The sequence below is a fragment of the Camelus bactrianus genome, chromosome 8 (assembly GCF_048773025.1).
Source record: "Camelus bactrianus isolate YW-2024 breed Bactrian camel chromosome 8, ASM4877302v1, whole genome shotgun sequence".
In the NCBI taxonomy this organism is placed as follows: domain Eukaryota; kingdom Metazoa; phylum Chordata; class Mammalia; order Artiodactyla; family Camelidae; genus Camelus; species Camelus bactrianus.
The window spans coordinates 93,345,665-93,364,650 of record NC_133546.1 but is presented as its reverse complement, the minus strand read 5'-3'; positions in this window follow the sequence as shown (position 1 = coordinate 93,364,650).

The window sequence follows — 18,986 nt, the reverse complement described above, 5'->3', positions numbered from 1 at the left end:
TAGCACAAAGTGAACTGGTTGCAGGAGAAACTTTTACTCTGGTTTCTCAGTCTGTTTCCTAGTGCCGGTTTGAAATTCCTGCAGTTTTCACTGTAAAATCGAGTTGGAGCTAATACCTCCCCATATATATTTAAGGAGTGGAATTTGCAACTGAAAAGAAACTTTGTGTTCCCAACAAGCTAGGTGATGGACGGCTTTCACACACACTTATCTCTCAAAATTGAGCATGTGGAGAGACGTTCGTTCATCTAGCACAAAGGGAAAGGGTTGCAGGACAAACTTTTACTCTGTTTTCTCAGTCTGTTTCCTAGTGCCGGTTTGAAGTTCCTGCAGATTTCACTGTAAAACCGAGTTGGAGCTAGTACCTCCCCATATATATGTATGGAGTGGGTTCCCAAGTGAAAAGTAACTTTGTGTTCCCAACAAGCTAGGGGAAGGACGGCTTTCACACACACTTATCTCTCAGAACTGAGCATGTGGTGAGACGTTCGTTCATCTAGCACAAAGGGAACGGGTTGCAGGAGAAACTTTTACTCTGGTTTCTCAGTCTCTTTCTTAGTGGCGGTTTGAAGTTCCTGCAGTTTTCACTGTAAAACCGAATTGGAGCTAGTACCTCACCATATATATGTATGGAGTGGAGTTTGCAAGTGAAAAGATACTTTGTGTTCCCAACAAGATAGGTGAAGGACGGCTTTCACACACACTTATCTCTCAGAAATGAGCATGTGGAGAGACGTTCGTTCATCTAGCATAAATGGGAACGGGTTGCAAGAGAAACTTTTACTCTGGATTCTCAGTCTGTTTCCTAGTGCCTGTTTGAAGTTCCTGTAGTTTTCACTGTAAAACCGAGTTGGAGCTAGTACCTACCCATATATATGTATGGAGTGGAGTTTGCAAGTGAAAAGAAACTTTGTGTTCCCAACAAGCTATGTGAAGCACGGCTTTCACACACACTTATCTCTCAGAACTGAGCATGTGGGGAGAAATTCTTTCTTCTAGCACAAAGTGAACTGGTTGCAGGAGAAACTTTTACTCTGGTTTCTCAGTCTGTTTCCTAGTGCCGGTTTGAAGTTCCTGCAGTTTTCACTGTAAAACCGAGTTGGAGCTAATACCTCCCCATATATATGTATGGAGTGGAATTTGCAACTGAAAAGAAACTTTGTGTTCCCAACAAGCTAGGTGATGGACGGCTTTCACACACACTTATCTCTCAGAATTGAGCATGTGGAGAGACGTTCGTTCATCTAGCACAAAGGGAACGGGTTGCAGGACAAACTTTTACTCTGTTTTCTCAGTCTGTTTCCTAGTGCCGGTTTGAAGTTCCTGCAGATTTCACTGTAAAACCGAGTTGGAGCTAGTACCTCCCCATATGTATGTATGGAGTGGGTTCCCAAGTGAAAAGAAACTTTGTGATCCCAACAAGCTAGGGGAAGGACGGCTTTCACACACACTTATCTCTCAGAACTGAGCATGTGGTGAGACGTTCGTTCATCTAGCACAAAGGGAACGGGTTGCAGGGGAAACTTTTACTCTGGTTTCTCAGTCTCTTTCTTAGTGGCGGTTTGAAGTTCCTGCAGTTTTCAGTGTAAAACCGAATTGGAGCTAGTACCTCACCATATATATGTATGGAGTGGAGTTTGCATGTGAAAAGATACTTTGTGTTCCCAACAAGATAGGTGAAGGACGGCTTTCACACACACTTATCTCTCAGAACTGAGCATGTGGAGAGACGTTCGTTCATCTAGCTCAAAGGGAACGGGATGCAGGAGAAACTTTTACTCTGGTTTCTCAGTCTGTTTCCTACTGCCGGTTTGAAATTCCTGCAGTTTTCACCGTAAAACCGAGTTGGACCTAGTACCTAACCATATATATGTATGGAGTGAAGTTTGCAAGTGAAAAGAAACTTTGTGTTCCCAACAAGCTAGGTGAAGGTCGGCTTTCTCACACAATTATCTCTCAGAACTGAGCATTTGGAGAGACGTTCGTTCATCTAGCACAAAGGGAACTGGTTGCAGGAGAAAATTTTTCTCTGGATTCTCAGGCTCTTTCCTACTGCCGATTTGAAGTTCCTGCAGTTTTCACTGTAAAACGGAGTTGGAGCTAGTACATCCCCATATATATGTACTTAGTGGAGTTTGCAAGTGAAAAGAAACTTTGTGTTCCCAACAAGCTTGGTGAAGGACGGCTTCCACACAAATATATCTCTCTGAACTGAGCATGTGGAGAGACGTTCGTTCATCTAGCACAACGGGAACGGGTTGCAGGAGAAACCTTTACTCTGGTTTCTCACTCTCTTTCTTAGTGGCGGTTTGAAGTTCCTGCAGTTTTCACTGTAATACCGAATTGGTGCTAGTACCTCACCATATATATGTATGGAGTGGAGTTTGCATTTGAAAAGATACTTTGATTTCCCAACAAGCTAGGTGAAGGACGGCTTACACACACTTGTCTCTCAGAACTGAGCATGTGGAGAGACGTTCGTTCATCTAGCCCAAAGGGAACGGGATGCAGGAGAAACTTTTTCTCTGGTTTCTCAGTCTGTTTCCTACTGCCGGTTTGAAGTTCCTGCAGTTTTCACTGTAAAACCGAATTGGAGCTAGTACCTCACCATATATATGTATGGAGTGGAGTTTGCAAGTGAAAAGATACTTTGTGTTCCCAAAAAGATAGGTGAAGGACGGCTTTCACACACACTTATCTCTCAGAACTGAGCATGTGGAGAGACGTTCGTTCATCTAGCATAAAAGGGAACGGGTTGCAGGAGAAACTTTTACTTGGATTCTCAGTCTGTTTCCTAGTGCCTGTTTGAAGTTCCTGTAATTTTCAATGTAAAACCGAGTTGGAGCTAGTACCTACCCATATATATGTATGGAGTGGAGTTTGCAAGTGAAAAGAAACTTTGTGTTCCCAACAAGCTATGTGAAGGACGGCTTTCACACACACTTATCTCTCTGAACTGAGCATGTGGGGAGACGTTCTTTCTTCTAGCACAAAGTGAACTGGTTGCAGGAGAAAGTTTTACTCTGGTTTCTCAGTCTGTTTCCTAGTGCCGGTTTGAAGTTCCTGCAGTTTTCACTGTAAAACCGAGTTGGAGCTAATACCTCCCCATATATATGTATGGAGTGGAATTTGCAACTGAAAAGAAAGTTTGTGTTCCCAACAAGCTAGGTGATGGACGGCTTTCACACACACTTATCTCTCAGAATTGAGCATGTGGAGAGACGTTCGTTCATCTAGCACAAAGGGAACGGGTTGCAGGACAAACTTTTACTCTGTTTTCTCAGTCTGTTTCCTAGTGCCGGTTTGAAGTTCCTGCAGATTTCACTGTAAAACCGAGTTGGAGCTAGTACCTCCCCATATGTATGTATGGAGTGGGTTCCCAAGTGAAAAGAAACTTTGTGTTCCCAACAAGCTAGGGGAAGAACGGCTTTCACACACACTTATCTCTCAGAACTGAGCATGTGGTGAGACGTTCGTTCATCTAGCACAAAGGGAACGGGTTGCAGGGGAAACTTTTACTCTGGTTTCTCAGTCTCTTTCTTAGTGGCGGTTTGAAGTTCCTGCAGTTTTCACTGTAAAACCGAATTGGAGCTAGTACCTCACCATATATATGTATGGAGTGGAGTTTGCAAGTGAAAAGATACTTTGTGTTCCCAACAAGATAGGTAAAGGACGGCTTTCACACACACTTATCTCTCAGAACTGAGCATGTGGAGAGACGTTCGTTCATCTAGCTCAAAGGGAACGGGATGCAGGAGAAACTTTTACTCTGGTTTCTCAGTCTGTTTCCTACTGCCGGTTTGAAGTTCCTGCAGTTTTCACCGTAAAACCGAGTTGGACCTAGTACCTACCCATATATATGTATGGAGTGAAGTTTGCAAGTGAAAAGAAACTTTGTGTTCCCAACAAGCTAGTTGAAGGTCGGCTTTCTCACACAATTATCTCTCAGAACTTAGCATGTGGAGAGACTTTCGTTCATCTAGCACAAAGGGAACGGATTGCAGGGGAAACTTTTACTCTGGTTTCTCAGTCTGTTTCCTACTGCCGGTTTGAGGTTCCTGCCGTTTTCACTGTAAAACCGAATTGGAGCTAGTACCTCACCATATATATTTATGGAGTGGAGTTTGCAAGTGAAAAGATACTTTGTGTTCCCAACAAGATAGTTGAAGAACGGCTTTCACACACACTTATCTCTCAGAACTGAGCATGTGGAGAGACGTTCGTTCATCTAGCTCAAAGGGAACGGGATGCAGGAGAAACTTTTACTCTGGTTTCTCAGTCTGTTTCCTACTGCCGGTTTGAAGTTCCTGCAGTTTTCACCGTAAAACCGAGTTGGACCTAGTACCTACCCATATATATGTATGGAGTGAAGTTTGCAAGTGAAAAGAAACTTTGTGTTCCCAACAAGCTAGGTGAAGGTCGGCTTTCTCACACAATTATCTCTCAGAACTTAGCATGTGGAGAGACTTTCGTTCATCTAGCACAAAGGGAACGGATTGCAGGGGAAACTTTTACTCTGGTTTCTCAGTCTGTTTCCTACTGCCGGTTTGAGGTTCCTGCCGTTTTCTCTGTAAAACAGAATTGGAGCTAGTACCTCACCATATATATTTATGGAGTGGAGTTTGCAAGTGAAAAGATACTTTGTGTTCCCAACAAGATAGGTGAAGGACGGCTTTCACACACACTTATTTCCCAGAACTGAGCATGAGGAGAGACGTTCGTTCATCTAGCATAAAAGGGAACAGGTTGCAGGAGAAACCTTTACTCTGCATTCTCAGTCTGTTTCCTAGTGCCGGTTAGATGTTCCTGCAGTTTTCACTGTAAAACCGAGTTGGAGCTAGTACCTCCCCATATATGTGTATGAAGTGGAGTTTGCAACTGAAAAGAAACTTTGTGTTCCCTACAAGCTAGGTGAAGGACGGCTTTCACACACACTTATCTCTCAGAACTGAGCATTTGGAGAGACGTTCGTTCATCTAGCACAAAGGGAACTGGTTGCAGGAGAAAATTTAACTCTGGATTCTCAGTCTCTTTCCTACTGCCGATTTGAAGTTCCTGCAGTTTTCACTGAAAAACCGAGTTGGAGCTAGTACATCCCCATAGATATGTATTTAGTGGAGTTTGCAAGTGAAAAGAAACTTTGTGTTCCCAACAAGCTTGGTGAAGGACGGCTTCCACACAAATATATCTCTCTGAACTGAGCATGTGGGGAGACGTTCGTTCATCTAGTACAACGGGAACGGGTTGCAGGAGAAACCTTTACTCTGGTTTCTCACTCTCTTTCTTAGTGGCGGTTTGAAGTTCCTGCAGTTTTCACTGTAATACCGTATTGGAGCTAGTACCTCACCATATATATGTATGGAGTGGAGTTTGCATGTGAAAAGATACTTTGTGTTCCCAACAAGCTAGGTGAAGGACGGCTTACACACACTTGTCTCTCAGAACTGAGCATGTGGAGAGACGTTCGTTCATCTAGCCCAAAGGGAACGGGATGCAGGAGAAACTTTTTCTCTGGTTTCTCAGTCTGTTTCCTACTGCCTGTTTGAAGTTCCTGCAGTTTTCACTGTAAAACCGAATTGGAGCTAGTACCTCACCATATATATGTATGGAGTGGAGTTTGCAAGTGAAAAGATACTTTGTGTTCCCAACAAGATAGGTGAAGGACGGCTTCCACACACACTTATCTCTCAGAACTGAGCATGGGGAGAGACGTTCGTTCATCTAGCACAAAGGGAACGGGTTGCAGGGGAAAATTTTACTCTGGTTTCTCAGTCTGTTTCCTAGTGTCGTTTTGAAGTTCCTGCAGTTTTCACTGTAAAACCGAGTTGGAGCTTGTACCTCCCCATATATATGTATGGAGTGGGTTTCCAACTGAAAAGAAACTTTGTGTTCCCAACAAGCTAGGGGAAGGACGGCTTTCACACACACTTATCTCTCAGAACTTAGCATGTGGTGAGACGTTCGTCCATCTAGCACAACAGGAACGGATTGCAGGGGAAACTTTTACACTGTTTTCTCTGTCTCTTTCTTAGTGGCGGTTTGAAGTTCCTGCAGTATTCACTGTAAAACCGAATTGGAGCTAGTACCTCACCATATATATGTATGGAATGGAGTTTGCAAGTGAAAGGATACTTTGTGTTCCCAACAAGATAGGTGAAGGTCGGCTTTCACACACACTTATCTCTCAGAACTGAGCATGTGGAGAGACGTTCGTTCATCTAGCACATAGGGAACGGGATGCAGGAGAAAATTTTACTCTGGTTTCTCAGTCTGTTTCCTAGTGCCGGTTTGAAGTTCCTGCAGATTTCAGTGTAAACCCGAACTGGAGCTAGTACCTCCCCATATATATGTATGGAGTGGAGTTTGCAAGTGAAAAGATACTTTGTGTTCCCAACAAGCTAGGTGAAGAACGGCTTCCACAAACACTTATCTCTCAGAACTGAGCATTTGGAGAGACGTTCGTTCATCTAGCACAAAGGGAACTAGATGCAGGAGAAACTTTTTCTCTGGTTTCTCCGTCTGTTTCTTACTGCCGGTTTGAAGTTCCTGCAGTTTTCACTGTAAAAAAGAATTGGAGCTAGTATCTCACCATATATATATATGGAGTGGAGTTTGCAAGTGAAAAGATACTTTGAGTTCCCAACAAGCTATGTGAAGGACGGCTTTCACACACACTAATCTCTCAGAACTGAGCATGTGGAGAGACGTTCTTTCATCTAGCACAAAGGGAACGGGATGCAGTAGAAACTTTTACTCTGGTTTCTCAGTCTGTTTCCTAGTGCCGGTTTGAAGTTCCTGCAGTTTTCACTGTAAAACCGATTTGGAGCTAGTACCTCCCCATATATATGTATGGAGTGGAGATTGCAAGTGAAAAGATACTTTGTGTTCCCAACAAGCTAGGTGAATTACGGCTTCCACACACACTTATTTCTCAGAACTGAGCATGTGGAGAGACGTTCGTTCATCTAGCACAAAGGGAACGGGATGCAGGAGAAACTTTTACTCTGGTTTCTCAGTCTGTTTCCTACTGCCGGTTTGAATTTCCTGCAGTTTTCACTGTAAAACCGAGTTGGAGCTAGTACCTACCCATATATATGTATGGAGTGGAGTTGCAAGTGAAAAGAAACTTTGTGTTCCCAACAGGCAAGTTGAAGGACGGCTTTCTCACACAATTATCTCTCAGAAATGAGCATGTGGAGAGACGTTCGTTCATCAAGCACAAAGGGAACTGGTTGCAGGAGAAACTTTTACTCTTGTTTCTCAGTCTGTTTCCTAGTGGCGGTTAGAAGTTCCTGCATTTTTCACTGTAAAACCGTATTGGAGCTAGTACCTCCCCATATATATGTATGGAGTGGAGTTTGCAAGTGAAAAGAAACTTTGTGTTCCCAACAAGCTAGGTGAAGGACGGCTTTCACACACACTTATTTCTCAGAACTGAGCATGTGGAGAGACGTTCGTTCATCTAGCAAAAAGGGAACGGATTGCAGGAGAAACTTTTTCTCTGGTTTCTCAGTTTGTTTCTTAGTGCCGGTTTTTAGTTCCTGCAGTTTTCACTGTAAAACCGAGTTGGAGCTAGTACATCCCCATAGATATGTATTTAGTGGAGTTTGCAAGTGAAAAGAAACTTTGTGTTCCCAACAAGCTTTGTAAAGGACGGCTTCCACACAAACATATCTCTCAGAACTGAGCATGTGGAGAGACGTTCGCTCATCTAGCACAAAGGGAACGGATTGCAGGAGAAACTTTTTCTCTGGTTTCTCAGTCTGTTTCTTAGTGCCGGTTTGTAGTTCCTGCAGTTTTCACTGTAAAACCGAGTTGGAGCTAGTACCTTCCCATATATATGTATGGAGTGGGGTTGGCAAGTGAAAAGAAACTTTGTGTTCCCAACAAGCTAGGTGAAGGACGGCTTTCACACACACTTATCTCTCAGAACTGAACATGTGGAGAGACGTTCGTTCATCTAGCACAAGGAACGTGTTGCAGGAGAAACTTTTACTCTGGTTTCTCAGTCTGTTTCCTAGTGCCGGTTTGAAGTTCCTGCCGTTTTCACTGTAAAACCGAATTGGAGCTAGTACCTCACCATATATATGTATGGAGTGGGGTTTGCAAGTGAAAAGATACTTTGTGTTCCCAACAAGATAGTTGAAGAACGGCTTCCACACAAACTTATCTCTCAGAACTGAGCATGTGGAGAGACGTTCGTTCATCTAGCACAAAGGAAATGGGTTGCAGGGGAAACTTTTACTCTGGATTCTCAGTCTGTTTCCTACTGCCGGTTTGAAGTTCCTGCAGTTTTCACTGTAAAACCGAGTTGCAGCTTGTACATACCCATATATATGTATGGAGTGGATTTGCAAGTGAAAAGCAACTTTGTGTTCCCAACAAGCTATGTGTAGGACGGCTTTAACACACACTTATCTCTCAGAACTGAGCACTTGGAGAGACGTTCGTTCATCTAGCACAAAGGGAACGGGTTGCAGGGGAAACTTTTACTGGATTCTCAGTCTGTTTCCTAGTGCCGGTTTGATGTTCCTGCAGTTTTCAATGTAAAACCGAGTTGGAGCTAGTACTTCCCCATATATATGTATGGAGTGGAATTAGCAACTGAAAAGAAACTTTGTGTTCCAAACAAGCTAGGTGAAGGACGGCTTTCACACACACTTATCTCTCAGAACTGAGCATGTGGAGAGACGTTCGTTCATCTAGCACAAAGGGAACGGGTTGTAGGGGAAACTTTTACTCTGGTTTCTCAGTCTCTTTCCAAGTGGCGGTAGGAAATTCCTGCAGTTTTCACTGTAAAACCGAATTGGAGCTAGTACCTCCCCATATATATGTATGGAGTGGTTTTTCCAACTGAAATGAAACTTTGTGTTCCCAACAAGCTAGGTGAAGGACGGCTTTCACACACACTTATCTCTCAGAACTGAGCATTTGGAGAGACGTTCGTTCATCTAGCACAAAGGGAACTGGTTGCAGGAGAAAATTTAACTCTGGATTCTCAGTCTCTTTCCTACTGCCGATTTGAAGTTCCTGCAGTTTTCACTGAAAAACCGAGTTGGAGCTAGTACATCCCCATAGATATGTATTTAGTGGAGTTTGCAAGTGAAAAGAAACTTTGTGTTCCCAACAAGCTTGGTGAAGGACGGCTTCCACACAAATATATCTCTCTGAACTGAGCATGTGGGGAGACGTTCGTTCATCTAGTACAACGGGAACGGGTTGCAGGAGAAACCTTTACTCTGGTTTCTCACTCTCTTTCTTAGTGGCGGTTTGAAGTTCCTGCAGTTTTCACTGTAATACCGTATTGGAGCTAGTACCTCACCATATATATGTATGGAGTGGAGTTTGCATGTGAAAAGATACTTTGTGTTCCCAACAAGCTAGGTGAAGGACGGCTTACACACACTTGTCTCTCAGAACTGAGCATGTGGAGAGACGTTCGTTCATCTAGCCCAAAGGGAACGGGATGCAGGAGAAACTTTTTCTCTGGTTTCTCAGTCTGTTTCCTACTGCCTGTTTGAAGTTCCTGCAGTTTTCACTGTAAAACCGAATTGGAGCTAGTACCTCACCATATATATGTATGGAGTGGAGTTTGCAAGTGAAAAGATACTTTGTGTTCCCAACAAGATAGGTGAAGGACGGCTTCCACACACACTTATCTCTCAGAACTGAGCATGGGGAGAGACGTTCGTTCATCTAGCACAAAGGGAACGGGTTGCAGGAGAAAATTTTACTCTGGTTTCTCAGTCTGTTTCCTAGTGTCGTTTTGAAGTTCCTGCAGTTTTCACTGTAAAACCGAGTTGGAGCTTGTACCTCCCCATATATATGTATGGAGTGGGTTTCCAATGGAAAGAAACTTTGTGTTCCCAACAAGCTAGGGGAAGGACGGCTTTCACACACACTTATCTCTCAGAACTTAGCATGTGGTGAGACGTTCGTTCATCTAGCACAACAGGAACGGATTGCAGGGGAAACTTTTACACTGTTTTCTCAGTCTCTTTCTTAGTGGCGGTTTGAAGTTCCTGCAGTATTCACTGTAAAACCGAATTGGAGCTAGTACCTCACCATATATATGTATGGAATGGAGTTTGCAAGTGAAAGGATACTTTGTGTTCCCAACAAGATAGGTGAAGGTCGGCTTTCACACACACTTATCTCTCAGAACTGAGCATGTGGAGAGACGTTCGTTCATCTAGCACATAGGGAACGGGATGCAGGAGAAAATTTTACTCTGGTTTCTCAGTCTGTTTCCTAGTGCCGGTTTGAAGTTCCTGCAGATTTCAGTGTAAAACCGAATTGGAGCTAGTACTTCCCCATATATATGTATGGAGTGGAGTTTGCAAGTGAAAAGATACTTTGTGTTCCCAACAAGCTAGGTGAAGAACGGCTTCCACTAACACTTATCTCTCAGAACTGAGCATTTGGAGAGACGTTCGTTCATCTAGCACAAAGGGAACTAGATGCAGGAGAAACTTTTTCTCTGGTTTCTCCGTCTGTTTCTTACTGCCGGTTTGAAGTTCCTGCAGTTTTCACTGTAAAAAAGAATTGGAGCTAGTATCTCACCATATATATATATGGAGTGGAGTTTGCAAGTGAAAAGATACTTTGAGTTCCCAACAAGCTATGTGAAGGACGGCTTTCACACACACTAATCTCTCAGACCTGAGCATGTGGAGAGACGTTCTTTCATCTAGCACAAAGGGAACGGGATGAAGTAGAAACATTTACTCTGGTTTCTCAGTCTGTTTCCTAGTGCCGGTTTGAAGTTCCTGCAGTTTTCACTGTAAAACCGATTTGGAGCTAGTACCTCCCCATATATATGTATGGAGTGGAGATTGCAAGTGAAAAGATACTTTGTGTTCCCAACAAGCTAGGTGAATTACGGCTTCCACACACACTTATTTCCCAGAACTGAGCATGAGGAGAGACGTTCGTTCATCTAGCATAAAAGGGAACAGGTTGCAGGAGAAACCTTTACTCTGCATTCTCAGTCTGTTTCCTAGTGCCGGTTAGATGTTCCTGCAGTTTTCACTGTAAAACCGAGTTGGAGCTAGTACCTCCCCATATATGTGTATGAAGTGGAGTTTGCAACTGAAAAGAAACTTTGTGTTCCCTACAAGCTAGGTGAAGGACGGCTTTCACACACACTTATCTCTCAGAACTGAGCATTTGGAGAGACGTTCGTTCATCTAGCACAAAGGGAACTGGTTGCAGGAGAAAATTTAACTCTGGATTCTCAGTCTCTTTCCTACTGCCGATTTGAAGTTCCTGCAGTTTTCACTGAAAAACCGAGTTGGAGCTAGTACATCCCCATAGATATGTATTTAGTGGAGTTTGCAAGTGAAAAGAAACTTTGTGTTCCCAACAAGCTTGGTGAAGGACGGCTTCCACACAAATATATCTCTCTGAACTGAGCATGTGGGGAGACGTTCGTTCATCTAGTACAACGGGAACGGGTTGCAGGAGAAACCTTTACTCTGGTTTCTCACTCTCTTTCTTAGTGGCGGTTTGAAGTTCCTGCAGTTTTCACTGTAATACCGTATTGGAGCTAGTACCTCACCATATATATGTATGGAGTGGAGTTTGCATGTGAAAAGATACTTTGTGTTCCCAACAAGCTAGGTGAAGGACGGCTTACACACACTTGTCTCTCAGAACTGAGCATGTGGAGAGACGTTCGTTCATCTAGCCCAAAGGGAACGGGATGCAGGAGAAACTTTTTCTCTGGTTTCTCAGTCTGTTTCCTACTGCCTGTTTGAAGTTCCTGCAGTTTTCACTGTAAAACCGAATTGGAGCTAGTACCTCACCATATATATGTATGGAGTGGAGTTTGCAAGTGAAAAGATACTTTGTGTTCCCAACAAGATAGGTGAAGGACGGCTTCCACACACACTTATCTCTCAGAACTGAGCATGGGGAGAGATGTTCGTTCATCTAGCACAAAGGGAACGGGTTGCAGGGGAAACTTTTACTCTGGTTTCTCAGTCTGTTTCCTAGTGTCGTTTTGAAGTTCCTGCAGTTTTCACTGTAAAACCGAGTTGGAGCTTGTACCTCCCCATATATATGTATGGAGTGGGTTTCCAACTGAAAAGAAACTTTGTGTTCCCAACAAGCTAGGGGAAGGACGGCTTTCACACACACTTATCTCTCAGAACTTAGCATGTGGTGAGACGTTCGTTCATCTAGCACAACAGGAACGGATTGCAGGGGAAACTTTTACACTGTTTTCTCAGTCTCTTTCTTAGTGGCGGTTTGAAGTTCCTGCAGTATTCACTGTAAAACCGAATTGGAGCTAGTACCTCACCATATATATGTATGGAATGGAGTTTGCAAGTGAAAGGATACTTTGTGTTCCCAACAAGATAGGTGAAGGTCGGCTTTCACACACACTTATCTCTCAGAACTGAGCATGTGGAGAGACGTTCGTTCATCTAGCACATAGGGAACGGGATGCAGGAGAAAATTTTACTCTGGTTTCTCAGTCTGTTTCCTAGTGCCGGTTTGAAGTTCCTGCAGATTTCAGTGTAAAACCGAACTGGAGCTAGTACCTCCCCATATATATGTATGGAGTGGAGTTTGCAAGTGAAAAGATACTTTGTGTTCCCAACAAGCTAGGTGAAGAACGGCTTCCACAAACACTTATCTCTCAGATCTGAGCATTTGGAGAGACGTTCGTTCATCTAGCACAAAGGGAACTAGATGCAGGAGAAACTTTTTCTCTGGTTTCTCCGTCTGTTTCTTACTGCCGGTTTGAAGTTCCTGCAGTTTTCACTGTAAAAAAGAATTGGAGCTAGTATCTCACCATATATATATATGGAGTGGAGTTTGCAAGTGAAAAGATACTTTGAGTTCCCAACAAGCTATGTGAAGGACGGCTTTCACACACACTAATCTCTCAGACCTGAGCATGTGGAGAGACGTTCTTTCATCTAGCACAAAGGGAACGGGATGCAGTAGAAACTTTTACTCTGGTTTCTGAGTCTGTTTCCTAGTGCCGGTTTGAAGTTCCTGCAGTTTTCACTGTAAAACCGATTTGGAGCTAGTACCTCCCCATATATATGTATGGAGTGGAGATTGCAAGTGAAAAGATACTTTGTGTTCCCAACAAGCTAGGTGAATTACGGCTTCCACACACACTTATTTCTCAGAACTGAGCATGTGGAGAGACGTTCGTTCATCTAGCACAAAGGGAACGGGATGCAGGAGAAACTTTTACTCTGGTTTCTCAGTCTGTTTCCTACTGCCGGTTTGAATTTCCTGCAGTTTTCACTGTAAAACCGAGTTGGAGCTAGTACCTACCCATATATATGTATGGAGTGGAGTTGCAAGTGAAAAGAAACTTTGTGTTCCCAACAGGCAAGTTGAAGGACGGCTTTCTCACACAATTATCTCTCAGAAATGAGCATGTGGAGAGACGTTCGTTCATCAAGCACAAAGGGAACTGGTTGCAGGAGAAACTTTTACTCTTGTTTCTCAGTCTGTTTCCTAGTGGCGGTTAGAAGTTCCTGCATTTTTCACTGTAAAACCGTATTGGAGCTAGTACCTCCCCATATATATGTATGGAGTGGAGTTTGCAAGTGAAAAGAAACTTTGTGTTCCCAACAAGCTAGGTGAAGGACGGCTTTCACACACACTTATTTCTCAGAACTGAGCATGTGGAGAGACGTTCGTTCATCTAGCAAAAAGGGAACGGATTGCAGGAGAAACTTTTTCTCTGGTTTCTCAGTTTGTTTCTTAGTGCCGGTTTGTAGTTCCTGCAGTTTTCACTGTAAAACCGAGTTGGAGCTAGTACATCCCCATAGATATGTATTTAGTGGAGTTTGCAAGTGAAAAGAAACTTTGTGTTCCCAACAAGATTTGTAAAGGACGGCTTCCACACAAACATATCTCTCAGAACTGAGCATGTGGAGAGACGTTCGCTCATCTAGCACAAAGGGAACGGATTGCAGGAGAAACTTTTTCTCTGGTTTCTCAGTCTGTTTCTTAGTGCCGGTTTGTAGTTCCTGCAGTTTTCACTGTAAAACCGAGTTGGAGCTAGTACCTTCCCATATATATGTATGGAGTGGGGTTGGCAAGTGAAAAGAAACTTTGTGTTCCCAACAAGCTAGGTGAAGGACGGCTTTCACACACACTTATCTCTCAGAACTGAACATGTGGAGAGACGTTCGTTCATCTAGCACAAGGAAAGTGTTGCAGGAGAAACTTTTACTCTGGTTTCTCAGTCTGTTTTCTAGTGCCGGTTTGAAGTTCCTGCCGTTTTCACTGTAAAACCGAATTGGAGCTAGTACCTCACCATATATATGTATGGAGTGGGGTTTGCAAGTGAAAAGATACTTTGTGTTCCCAACAAGATAGTTGAAGAACGGCTTCCACACAAACTTATCTCTCAGAACTGAGCATGTGGAGAGACGTTCGTTCATCTAGCACAAAGGAAATGGGTTGCAGGGGAAACTTTTACTCTGGATTCTCAGTCTGTTTCCTACTGCCGGTTTGAAGTTCCTGCAGTTTTCACTGTAAAACCGAGTTGCAGCTTGTACATACCCATATATATGTATGGAGTGGATTTGCAAGTGAAAAGAAACTTTGTGTTCCCAACAAGCTATGTGTAGGACGGCTTTCACACACACTTATCTCTCAGAACTGAGCACTTGGAGAGACGTTCGTTCATCTAGCACAAAGGGAACGGGTTGCAGGGGAAACTTTTACTGGATTCTCAGTCTGTTTCCTAGTGCCGGTTTGATGTTCCTGCAGTTTTCAATGTAAAACCGAGTTGGAGCTAGTACTTCCCCATATATATGTATGGAGTGGAATTAGCAACTGAAAAGAAACTTTGTGTTCCAAACAAGCTAGGTGAAGGACGGCTTTCACACACACTTATCTCTCAGAACTGAGCATGTGGAAAGACGTTCGTTCATCTAGCACAAAGGCAACGGGTTGCCGGAGAAACTTTTACTCTGGATTCTCTGTCTGTTTCCTAGTGTCGGTTTGAAGTTCCTGCAGTTTTCACTGTAAAATCGAGTTGGAGCTAGTACCTCCCCATATATATGTATGGAGTGGAGTTTCCAACTGAAAACAAACTTTGTGTTCCCAACAAGCTAGGTGAAGGACGGCTTTCACACACACTTATCTCTCAGAACTGAGCATGTGGAGAGACGTTCGTTCATCTAGCACAAAGGGAACGGGTTGTAGGGGAAACTTTTACTCTGGTTTCTCAGTCTCTTTCCAAGTGGCGGTAGGAAATTCCTGCAGTTTTCTCTGTAAAACCGAATTGGAGCTAGTACCTCCCCATATATATGTATGGAGTGGTTTTTCCAACTGAAATGAAACTTTGTGTTCCCAACAAGCTAGGTGAAGGACGGCTTTCACACACACTTATCTCTCAGAACTGAGCATTTGGAGAGACGTTCGTTCATCTAGCACAAAGTGAACTGGTTGCAGGAGAAAATTTAACTCTGGATTCTCAGTCTCTTTCCTACTGCCGATTTGAAGTTCCTGCAGTTTTCACTGAAAAACCGAGTTGGAGCTAGTACATCCCCATAGATATGTATTTAGTGGAGTTTGCAAGTGAAAAGAAACTTTGTGTTCCCAACAAGCTTGGTGAAGGACGGCTTCCACACAAATATATCTCTCTGAACTGAGCATGTGGGGAGACGTTCGTTCATCTAGTACAACGGGAACGGGTTGCAGGAGAAACCTTTACTCTGGTTTCTCACTCTCTTTCTTAGTGGCGGTTTGAAGTTCCTGCAGTTTTCACTGTAATACCGTATTGGAGCTAGTACCTCACCATATATATGTATGGAGTGGAGTTTGCATGTGAAAAGATACTTTGTGTTCCCAACAAGCTAGGTGAAGGACGGCTTACACACACTTGTCTCTCAGAACTGAGCATGTGGAGAGACGTTCGTTCATCTAGCCCAAAGGGAACGGGATGCAGGAGAAACTTTTTCTCTGGTTTCTCAGTCTGTTTCCTACTGCCTGTTTGAAGTTCCTGCAGTTTTCACTGTAAAACCGAATTGGAGCTAGTACCTCACCATATATATATATGGAGTGGAGTTTGCAAGTGAAAAGATACTTTGTGTTCCCAACAAGATAGGTGAAGGACGGCTTCCACACACACTTATCTCTCAGAACTGAGCATGGGGAGAGACGTTCGTTCATCTAGCACAAAGGGAACGGGTTGCAGGAGAAAATTTTACTCTGGTTTCTCAGTCTGTTTCCTAGTGTCGTTTTGAAGTTCCTGCAGTTTTCACTGTAAAACCGAGTTGGAGCTTGTACCTCCCCATATATATGTATGGAGTGGGTTTCCAATGGAAAGAAACTTTGTGTTCCCAACAAGCTAGGGGAAGGACGGCTTTCACACACACTTATCTCTCAGAACTTAGCATGTGGTGAGACGTTCGTTCATCTAGCACAACAGGAACGGATTGCAGGGGAAACTTTTACACTGTTTTCTCAGTCTCTTTCTTAGTGGCGGTTTGAAGTTCCTGCAGTATTCACTGTAAAACCGAATTGGAGCTAGTACCTCACCATATATATGTATGGAATGGAGTTTGCAAGTGAAAGGATACTTTGTGTTCCCAACAAGATAGGTGAAGGTCGGCTTTCACACACACTTATCTCTCAGAACTGAGCATGTGGAGAGACGTTCGTTCATCTAGCACATAGGGAACGGGATGCAGGAGAAAATTTTACTCTGGTTTCTCAGTCTGTTTCCTAGTGCCGGTTTGAAGTTCCTGCAGATTTCAGTGTAAAACCGAATTGGAGCTAGTACCTCCCCATATATATGTATGGAGTGGAGTTTGCAAGTGAAAAGATACTTTGTGTTCCCAACAAGCTAGGTGAAGTACGGCTTCCACTAACACTTATCTCTCAGAACTGAGCATTTGGAGAGACGTTCGTTCATCTAGCACAAAGGGAACTAGATGCAGGAGAAACTTTTTCTCTGGTTTCTCCGTCTGTTTCTTACTGCCGGTTTGAAGTTCCTGCAGTTTTCACTGTAAAAAAGAATTGGAGCTAGTATCTCACCATATATATATATGGAGTGGAGTTTGCAAGTGAAAAGATACTTTGAGTTCCCAACAAGCTATGTGAAGGACGGCTTTCACACACACTAATCTCTCAGACCTGAGCATGTGGAGAGACGTTCTTTCATCTAGCACAAAGGGAACGGGATGCAGTAGAAACATTTACTCTGGTTTCTCAGTCTGTTTCCTAGTGCCGGTTTGAAGTTCCTGCAGTTTTCACTGTAAAACCGATTTGGAGCTAGTACCTCCCCATATATATGTATGGAGTGGAGATTGCAAGTGAAAAGATACTTTGTGTTCCCAACAAGCTAGGTGAATTACGGCTTCCACACACACTTATTTCTCAGAACTGAGCATGTGGAGAGACGTTCGTTCATCTAGCACAAAGGGAACGGGATGCAGGAGAAACTTTTACTCTGGTTTCTCAGTCTGTTTCCTACTGCCGGTTTGAATTTCCTGCAGTTTTCACTGTAAAACCGAGTTGGAGCTAGTACCTACCCATATATATGTATGGAGTGGAGTTGCAAGTGAAAAGAAACTTTGTGTTCCCAACAGGCAAGTTGAAGGACGGCTTTCTCACACAATTATCTCTCAGAAATGAGCATGTGGAGAGACGTTCGTTCATCAAGCACAAAGGGAACTGGTTGCAGGAGAAACTTTTACTCTGGTTTCTCAGTCTGTTTCCTAGTGGCGGTTAGAAGTTCCTGCATTTTTCACTGTAAAACCGTATTGGAGCTAGTACCTCCCCATATATATGTATGGAGTGGAGTTTGCAAGTGAAAAGAAACTTTGTGTTCCCAACAAGCTAGGTGAAGGACGGCTTTCACACACACTTATTTCTCAGAACTGAGCATGTGGAGAGACGTTCGTTCATCTAGCAAAAAGGGAACGGATTGCAGGAGAAACTTTTTCTCTGGTTTCTCAGTTTGTTTCTTAGTGCCGGTTTGTAGTTCCTGCAGTTTTCACTGTAAAACCGAGTTGGAGCTAGTACATCCCCATAGATATGTATTTAGTGGAGTTTGCAAGTGAAAAGAAACTTTGTGTTCCCAACAAGCTTTGTAAAGGACGGCTTCCACACAAACATATCTCTCAGAACTGAGCATGTGGAGAGACGTTCGCTCATCTAGCACAAAGGGAACGGATTGCAGGAGAAACTTTTTCTCTGGTTTCTCAGTCTGTTTCTTAGTGCCGGTTTGTAGTTCCTGCAGTTTTCACTGTAAAACCGAGTTGGAGCTAGTACCTTCCCATATATATGTATGGAGTGGGGTTGGCAAGTGAAAAGAAACTTTGTGTTCCCAACAAGCTAGGTGAAGGACGGCTTTCACACACACTTATCTCTCAGAACTGAACATGTGGAGAGACGTTCGTTCATCTAGCACAAGGAACGTGTTGCAGGAGAAACTTTTACTCTGGTTTCTCAGTCTGTTTCCTAGTGCCGGTTTGAAGTTCCTGCCGTTTTCACTGTAAAACCGAATTGGAGCTAGTACCTCACCATATATATGTATGGAGTGGGGTTTGCAAGTGAAAAGATACTTTGTGTTCCCAACAAGATAGTTGAAGAACGGCTTCCACACACACTTATCTCTCAGAACTGAGCATGTGGAGAGACGTTCGTTCATCTAGCACAAAGGAAATGGGTTGCAGGGGAAACTTTTACTCTGGATTCTCAGTCTGTTTCCTACTGCCGGTTTGAAGTTCCTGCAGTTTTCACTGTAAAACCGAGTTGCAGCTTGTACATACCCATATATATGTATGGAGTGGATTTGCAAGTGAAAAGAAACTTTGTGTTCCCAACAAGCTATGTGTAGGACGGCTTTCACACACACTTATCTCTCAGAACTGAGCACTTGGAGAGACGTTCGTTCATCTAGCACAAAGGGAACGGGTTGCAGGGGAAACTTTTACTGGATTCTCAGTCTGTTTCCTAGTGCCGGTTTGATGTTCCTGCAGTTTTCAATGTAA